We start from the raw sequence: 9,152 nt of genomic DNA, 5'->3' as shown, positions 1-9,152 counted from the left end.
ACGGCGACCAGAGCACCAATGCCTTCCGTTCCGTCGTGGCGGGCTACGCGCTCAGAGTACCTTTCCGACCCTGGTCCGCTGCGGCGTTCGAAGACGCGCTGAAGGAGATCCTTGGCAATGACAGGTCGGCCATTGAGATTTTTAAACACCAGAAATTACAGTCAACATCCCGTAGGAGATATGTCTAATCTAAATCTATACTTTTTTCGTGCAAGACAGTAAATCTTATTCAATTTTTAGACCTTCACCCATAGTTAAGCAACGTTTCCACCAATGTGCAAGGATGTGTTGCGTTGCGAGGAATGTTTTTCAGTAACAAATAGAAACGCTTAAACACTCGTCGCACAGCACATCTCTAGTGGAAACAGCTGAGCGGAGCGAGGATGTGTAAATGAAGCGTTTCTATTTGGTTCATTGTTCGATACAGCGCCATCTATAGTTCACCTGCTGAATTAGATAGCTTGCTAATAATCAAAATGATCGATGCCCGTTGACATTCATGAACCTCATTAGTTACAAAAAACACACAAATGTGGTGGCGTATCGCGCATCAATATAAATAATGTTTTTAAGTTTGTTTGTCACTGTTCTATTGCAATCGTGTTCGGAGTAAAAGGTCTAAAAAACCAACCGATCTCTCATTTCGGGCACCCAATTTTTCATTCATGACAAACACATTCCTCGCACATCTCTGGTGTAAATTAAACGTTCAACAGTTATCTAACAAATGTACTGCTAAATTATTTAAAAAAAAAACTAACCAATCTGGCTGTTTATTTATTGAAGTATATTTAGTCGTTAGTAGTAGGTACCATGTAGTACCTTACATGCAAGCTTACAATGTTATTTTTTTTTTTCAGTTACTACAAGAGAGCAAAACATCTGTCCAAGGTGTTCCATAATCGGCCCGTCGAGCCTTCAAAGCTAATCTCACACTACGTGGAGACAGCTATCGAAACGCAAGGTAAAACTTGAGAAAATAATAGTTTAGCTAATTAGTCACTCAAAACGTGTAACAAATAAAAGCGCCATCTCGTGATGAGTAGCTTCAGTTGTTTTTTTTTTATTGAGTCGCCTTAGTGTAGCGTTTTACAGGCTTTCGGCAGCGCAGTTGGCAACCGTCGCGGGCCAAGAGCTTTGCGTCTCTTGGATTGTTAATCGTTACATAATTTAACGTTCGTTTCGTTTGATCGTGTTAAATTTGGGTAATTTTGGGAAGAATAAAAAATGCAGATTAATGGGTTTGGTGCCGACCGCTTCAGTTGGTGATAGCAAAAAAAGGGCTTTTATTTCTAAGAGACAATCCTTATATACTAGTTTAACAACGCTCTTTGGGTTGTTTACAGAACTAATTAATTAAATACATCATTTCGTAGATTTTCGGAAAGTAGTACCATCAGGTTGGACTAGATGGCCCTGCTTATGTAAATCGTTAAATTAATACATTTTAGAGATCGGTTACATAGTTTTACGGCCTGCGCTACCATCCGCGCTGGCGAAAGCGTGACTAAAACCACACTTAAGGTTCAAAGCCACTATGTCCTTCCTTTTGTTTATGAGTTTAAAGTTTTTAAATTTTATATGAGGCACTCTCGACTTACGCTCTCGTAGAGCATCAGTGCGTTCTCTCAAATAATTAAATTTAGCGACGCTGTCTTAAACATTGTAAAGTTCGGTATTAACAATAAAACGAGAGGGATACTTTCTTTCTAAGTAACAGATCTTTGATAAAGTTTTTAAATGGAAAATTTTAGTTCCGGGTTTATCACAGTTTTCTATTTCTAATCGGTCTCAAATAAAGCACTATACTATACTACAGTAATTTATGACTGTATGTCATAGAATCTTCAGTCTTCAACACTACGTAAAATTAAAAGCTTGTAAAAAAGTGCTCTTTCACTCTTGTTGATGGCAGTATTGAAAGTGTAGTTTAGCTACTATTAGCGCCATCTAGTGACCAAATATAGAAACTCCAACATTATGTACCCTGCTATCGAAACACAACTTCCAACACTAGGAATAACATCTGCAAAGAGACCATGGGCGTCGCCAGGGGTGAGCAGGGAGGGGCACCTCCCCCCCTCCCCCTAGAGATTCTAAAAAAGTAAAACAATAATATTAACGCCATCTATTAGCGAGTAGCATATAACTTTTCCTTTTTTGTTCTAGGTGCTTATCATTTGCGGTCACCATCGCGCCACTACCAATGGTACGAACGCTACATGTTGGATCAACTCTTCGTGATATTAGCCGTTCTGTATATCTTAGGAAAAATATTAAAAGCCTTATTTAGGTTTATTAAGAGCTTATTTGTAGGAAGTAAAGTTAGTAAGGTTAAAAAAGAAACAAAATCGAAGAAGGTTAAAGCACAATAAATTTACTAGAGAAAATGTGGAGGTTCCATTTTTCGGAACTAGATGGCACTGGCGTTCTAGATGGTGTTTCGAAGGATGCGACTTCAAAATAAAATGACCAGAGCTACTAAACACATTCCTTAGAAGTGAAATTTACAGAACAAAATGTCTTCAATTTTTTAGAATAATAATTTATTTTCACAGCACAAAAGCTGTAAATGTGATAAGATTAGTAATAATTCGATTTTGATACAATTTACAAAAAAAAATACAATCTTTTGCATGAATGAGGGTAACTTCAAGTCGATATACAATTTAAGAAAAATAAATTAAACGTTTTTACTCTAACAGTGACTTTTGCTTCTATCATATATGTTTTCGTTTACACAAATTTAACACAAGCTTTTTTGTTGACTGTACTTGCATTTCATCTAGTCTACATATGTATACCAAATTTCAGGTCAATCTAACCACTGGAAAGACCACAAAAAATAACCTTAAATTTTGGACTGATCTGGGACAAAGCATACGAAAGGTAAAGCTGCATGACTATTCCTTCATCAGACCTGGATACCAATCTAGGTTAAAAGTACACCCTAAGACGACTCTAACAAGCCCAAACGGGGCTTGGTTACGTTGTTTTCTTGGAGTCCCAGTGTAGCTTCTAGCTCCATCATCAGATCAGTTCGATGGTTCTATATTATTGTATTGTCATCAGAATTAAAGTTTGAAAAGTCTCGTCAAGAGAACGGTAAAAAGTGAAGTACAAAAATGGTTTTTGAATACAACATAACACAATGCAAATACTTTTCATTAAATTAAGTACTTATTAATGTATTTTACATTTTATTATTTTGATTTCATTTTACTGGCGAAACTCAAGTGGACCATTATTCTCTTTTGACTAGTATAAGTATACATAGTTACAGGTAAAGTTAATATAAAGCGTGTAAAAAAAAGCAGTTTGTTTATTGATTTATTTCAAAAATAAATGGAAATAAGTATACAAATAAACAAATGTCAATATCTAAATTACACATAAAATAAACAAGCGTAAACATGGCATGACTTCGATTAAAACAATCTTAATGACAAGACTTAAAAGAAACTTAATTTTTAAACATTGATTTTCATTGATTCATTCATACATACATATACCTAAAATAAAAATGTGAAAGACCATATTTTTGTATTTGGATAAAAGTATCAAAATCTTTCGACATTTCCTTGAACAATCACTGTTTAAAACTGTTATTTTCATGTGTTTTATTTACAATAACAAGTTATACAATACAACAATAATAAAAAAATTAAATACAAATTAACTGTCGTAATTAAAATTATAGGTCACTTAATTACAAAAACTACGACTGGGCACCACTTTGGTACCATTTTAAACACTCATCAAAACATTCAGTTCGTTCCTTGAAAACATCCCTTGAGTCATTATTTCAATCACTCTCTCCCTTTTCTCTTATGACTAATGTACAGTCGGTGCCCTAACATAAGTGTCCACTTTTCTATGCAACTAGTATCTAACTAAACAACATAAAAACTGAAAAAGTAACACTAGCTAAGGCTACCTATATTTCAGCAGGACACCATGGCGGCGCAAGCAGTCGCCGCCACCAACAAAATGTATGCAGCTCTAGGAAGGGTATCCCACCTGGTGTCCACTTGGTTGCGCAATGCTTCATACATTTTGTTGGTGGCGGCGACTGCTTGCGCCGCCATGGTGTTCCGGTGAAATATAGCCCTTAGGGGACCGACCGTACAACTCTGTATAAAAAACTTCAGTTTTCATTAATAAATCTACGATTTTCTCAACAAGTCTCGTAGTGGCTTTAAAAACATTACAGCCCATTCCAGACGGTTGTAAACCAGCGTCCCAACAGAGGTGACCTTGGCTGGAACTTGGTTTACAACCACGCGCCGACACGCTAACGAATCAGGGAGGCTACTACGAAAATCGAAGTTCGTATCGTACCGTCCCCCTCACTCTCGTATTAAATAATATAAGCGTCAGCGGGACGGCACGACAATACGCCCGTCTGCCAAGGACGTTGGTCATGTTGTCATTTGGTTTAATTGGTTTGACCGTGTACGGTTGGCAACAATCACTAAGCACGTGCTTTAATTAGTACATAAAATAAGTAGCCAATAGTATAAATACAATATTAGGTATTTTTTTAAGAATAAAATTCTATTATATTTCATGTTACAAACATCCTTGGTTCTGGTTTCGGGCACCATATCGTTTCTAACATGAATAAGTTTCTGTTAAAAATTACATTTACTTGTAGCATTTTTACTGACTGCATGTCACACATACATACATTGTCATCCAACTGACGTGTGTATACTATCTGACTAATGGAAGTGGGTCAAAATGAACTTGCATGGTTAGACCAAAAAAAAAACCAACAACCAAAAACCAGGGCAGGTTAAATAAAAGCTTGTACTGAATAAACCCTCTTGGTGAGAAATGTACATAGTCTAAAATAGTCACTTCCCGCCATCTGTACGCTTAGATCTTTTAAACAAAGCGACGGTTTTTAATGCGGTGTTCACTATCAGTTATTTTTTACAGAATGATTATAACAATATTTGATATAATTTCAAAGGATATAATCAGTTTAAATAATAATCATTTGGTATAATTTGTAGACATATATTTTTATTTTTATAATTATTGTTTGGTATAACACTTATTTGTTATTACCATCATATGGCATAAGTCATATTATTAAAACTAATAATCACTTGGTGTAAAAATAGAATTATTTCTTGTCTGTAATTTGCGTTTTATTTAAATGATTGCTAGCAGTCCGTTTTGTGCAAAGTTCGCAATTCTTAACAAACCTACTTCCCTATTAGCTCGGATTATGTCTTTAACACATTAAACTGAAAATGATTATGTCAACTGTACATTAGATGAAGTGAATATTATATCATTGTTCTTTTTAGGAAATGCGCATAATACTTACAGTATGTTATATATAACAAATGTTATTATATGAAATAAGCGTTATTACGATTGATATTATAGGTTAGGTACCTACCTATTATGTTTTAAAATTTCGTGATTTTCACTCAACGTCAAAATACCACAAACGGGACTTATCACGCCAAAACACACGAGTAATATCTACCTGGACGTTTCGACCACATTATAGCGGCCGTGGTCACGAGTAGACTGAAGTGCGGGTAGTTCGAGATACGAGTGCCGGTACTATTTGCGATCAAGTGCGGGAAGATCGAACGACTCGCGCTTTTAGGCAGACTTGACACCCCACACTTCACTTTACTCGTGACCGCGGCCACTGTAATGTGGTCGAAACGTCGAGGTAAATATTACTCGTGTGTTTTGACGTGATAAGTCCTGTTTGTGGTATTTTGACTATGATATTATACTACATATTTTTATAGTCATAGACCTTCATTTTGTGACACTTTGTATATTACAACGAAATGGTCCCTCTTCGGCATGCCATCGCTGCGCGTGATCAATTAAAACGTTCAGATCCGAGAACTGTTCACAACATAAATTGCAAGAATAAGGTTTTTGTACTGCGTCGCTACGTTCGGAAGTATCAAAGCTATACTTACCCGTTGTGTGAATCCGTTTGTGACTAGTCAGAGAACTTAATTCTGTAAATCTTTTGCTACACACACTGCAAACATATGGTTTCACTGCCGAGTGCAGTCGCAAGTGGTTGTCTAAAGTGTTCTTATGTGCAAATTGTTTTTCGCATATATCGCAGGTGTACAGATTCTGTTGTGAGTGCGTTTCTTTGTTTACAAAATCGACGTTGCTTACAGAAATGCTAGGTTCAAGTGGTTTGTTGGCTGTTTCCGTGTGCTGACGCATATGGGTAAGCAAAGCCTTTTCATAAACAAATCGTTTTTCACAAATATCGCAACGGTGGCGTTTTTCGTCAGTTAGATTTCGCTTATGCTTTGTAAACCTGGACGTTAGTTCTTTATTAAGTTCGCTTGCTTTTTGATGTCGCAATCGCATATGAGTGACTAAAGTCTTTTTGTACACGAATCGTTTTCGACAAAAGCTACAACGGTGGGGTTTTTCTTTAGTGGAATCTTCCTTACTTTTTGTAGAACTACTACTACTATAAGGACGTGTGATCTGTTGATCGTCAGGTTTGTTTACTTTCTCATGTCGTATTCGCATATGAGTGAGCAAAGTCTTTCTGTACACAAATCGCCTCTGACAAATTTCACAACAGTGGGCTTTTTCTTGTATAAAATCTTGCTTCATTTGCAAAAGGTGCCTTGCTTGTTGCTTAGCAAAACGAGGCGGTTGAATAATTTGAACTTTAGGTATGATTTCCGGATGCTTTCGCATGTGCGTCATCAAAGTCTTTCTGTAAACGAATCTTCGCTGACAAATTTTACAACAGTGAGACTTTTCTTTAGTTAAATCATGATTACATGTATCTTTATTAGGTTCGTTCACCTTTCGATGTCGTAATCGCATGTGAGTGAGCAAAGTCTTTCTGTACATAAATCGTCTTGGACAAATATCACAAAAGTGTGGTTTTTCTTCAGTTAAATTTTGATTATGTGAGTGTAGTTTATTAGGTTCGTTTACTTTTTGGTGTTGTAATCGAATGTGAGTCATCAAAGTCTTTCTATACATAAATCGTCTCTGACAAATATCACAACAGTGTGGTTTTTCTTCAGTTAAATTTTGATTATGTGAGTGTGGTTTATTAGGTTCGTTCACTTTTTGATGTTGTAATCGCATGTGAGTCATCAAAGTCTTTCTGCACCTAAATCGACTCTGACAAATATCACAACAGTGTGGTTTTACTTCAGTTAAATTTTGATTATGTGAGTGTTGTTTACTAGGTTCGTTCACTTTTTGATGTTGTAATCGCATGTGCGTCATCAAAGTCTTTCTATACATAAATCGTCTTGGACAAATATCACAACAGTGTGGTTTTTCTTCAGTTAAATTTTGATTATGTGAGTGTGGTTTATTAGGTTCGTTCACTTTTTGGTGTTGTAATCGCATGTGAGTCATCAAAGTCTTTCTATACATAAATCGTCTCTGACAAATATCACAACAGTGTGGTTTTTCTTCAGTTAAATTTTGATTATGTGAGTGTTGTTTACTAGGTTCGTTCACTTTTTGATGTTGTAATCGCATGTGAGTCATAAAATTCTTTCTGTACATGAATCGTCTCTGACAAATGTCACAATAGTGGGCTTTTTCTTGTATCAGACCTTGCTTAATTTGCCAAAGGCGCCTTGCTTGTTGCTTGGCAAAACGAGGTGGTTGAGCAAGTCGAAAGTTGCGTTTGTGTTCTGGATGTTTTAACATGTGACTCATCAAAGTCTTTCTGTAAACGAATCGTCTCTGGCAAATTTCACAACAGTGGGGTTTTTCTTTAGTTAAATCAAGATTGTGACTCAGTTGCTCAACAGTTTCTTTTACTCTTTGACGTTCTAATCGACTATGTGTCTTTTTGTACACAAATCGTTTCTGACAATGTCTTTGCTTGGCTAAACTAGAAGGTTGAGTCACACATGTGTCAGGTCTATTTCCAGAGTGTTTTCGCATGTGAGATATCAAAGACTTTCGGTACACAAATCGTTTTTGACAAATGTCGCAACATTGTAATTTTTCTTTTCCGTGATCTTGCTCGTGCTTTGTAGAATTAGGTGGTGTGATCTGTTGGTTTTTAGATTCGATTACTTTCTGATGTTTATCTCGATTTTGTGCGAGTTGTTTATTAAGTTCCACTTTTTGATGTCGTAATCGCATGTGATTCACCAAAGTCTTTCTGTACATAAATTTTTTGTGACAAATATCACAACAGTGTGGTTTTCCTTCAGTTAAATCTGGGTTATGTGTGAGTTGTTTATTGGGTTCGTTCGATTTTTCTTTTTCATGATCCTGCGTATGTTTAAGTCGGTCGTTTGCTTTCGGATGTCGCACTCGCATATGAGTGAGCAAAGTCTTTCTATACACAAATCGTCTCTGACAAATGGTACAACAGTGTGGTTTCTCTTTTTCATGATCCTGTGTATGTGTAAGGTTTTCTGTTGCTTTTGGATGTCGAGTGAGGTGTTTATTGGGTTCGTTCGATTTTTCTTTTTCATGATCCTGCGTATGTTTAAGTCGGTCGTTTGCTTTCGGATGTCGCACTCGCATATGAGTGAGCAAAGTCTTTCTGTACACAAAACGTCTTGGACAAATTTTGCAACAGTGTGGTTTTTCAAGTATAAGGTTTTGGCTTTCCTTGTCTAAACTAGAAGGTGGAGTAACCTGAGTGTCAAGTTTACTTCCTGGATGCTTTCGCATATGTGTTATCAAAGACTTTCTGTACACGAATCTTTTTCGACAAACGCTGCAACCGTTGGGTTTATCTTTTTTCAAATTTGTCTCATGTGTAAGTTGTTCGTTACGTTCCTTTGGTTTTTTATGTCGTCTGCGCATATGATAAAGCAAAGTCTTTCTGTACATAAATCGCCTCTGACAAACATCACAACAGTGTGGTTTTTCTTTAGTTAAATCTTGGTTACGTGCGAGTTTTTTATTAGGTTCATCCATTTTTTGATGTTGTAATCGCATGTGAGTCATTAAAGTCTTTCTGTACATAAATCGTCTCTGACAAATATCACAACAGTGTGGTTTTTCTTCAGTTAAATCTTGATTATGTGCGTGTTTTTTATTAGGTACGTTCACTTTTTTATGTCGTAATCGCATGTGAGTGAGCAAAGTCTTTCGGTACACAAATCTTCTATGACAAATGTCACAAGAGTGGGATTTTT

Source organism: Choristoneura fumiferana, chromosome 26 (assembly GCF_025370935.1).
Source record: "Choristoneura fumiferana chromosome 26, NRCan_CFum_1, whole genome shotgun sequence".
Taxonomy (NCBI): domain Eukaryota; kingdom Metazoa; phylum Arthropoda; class Insecta; order Lepidoptera; family Tortricidae; genus Choristoneura; species Choristoneura fumiferana.
This window is presented reverse-complemented; position numbering follows the sequence as displayed.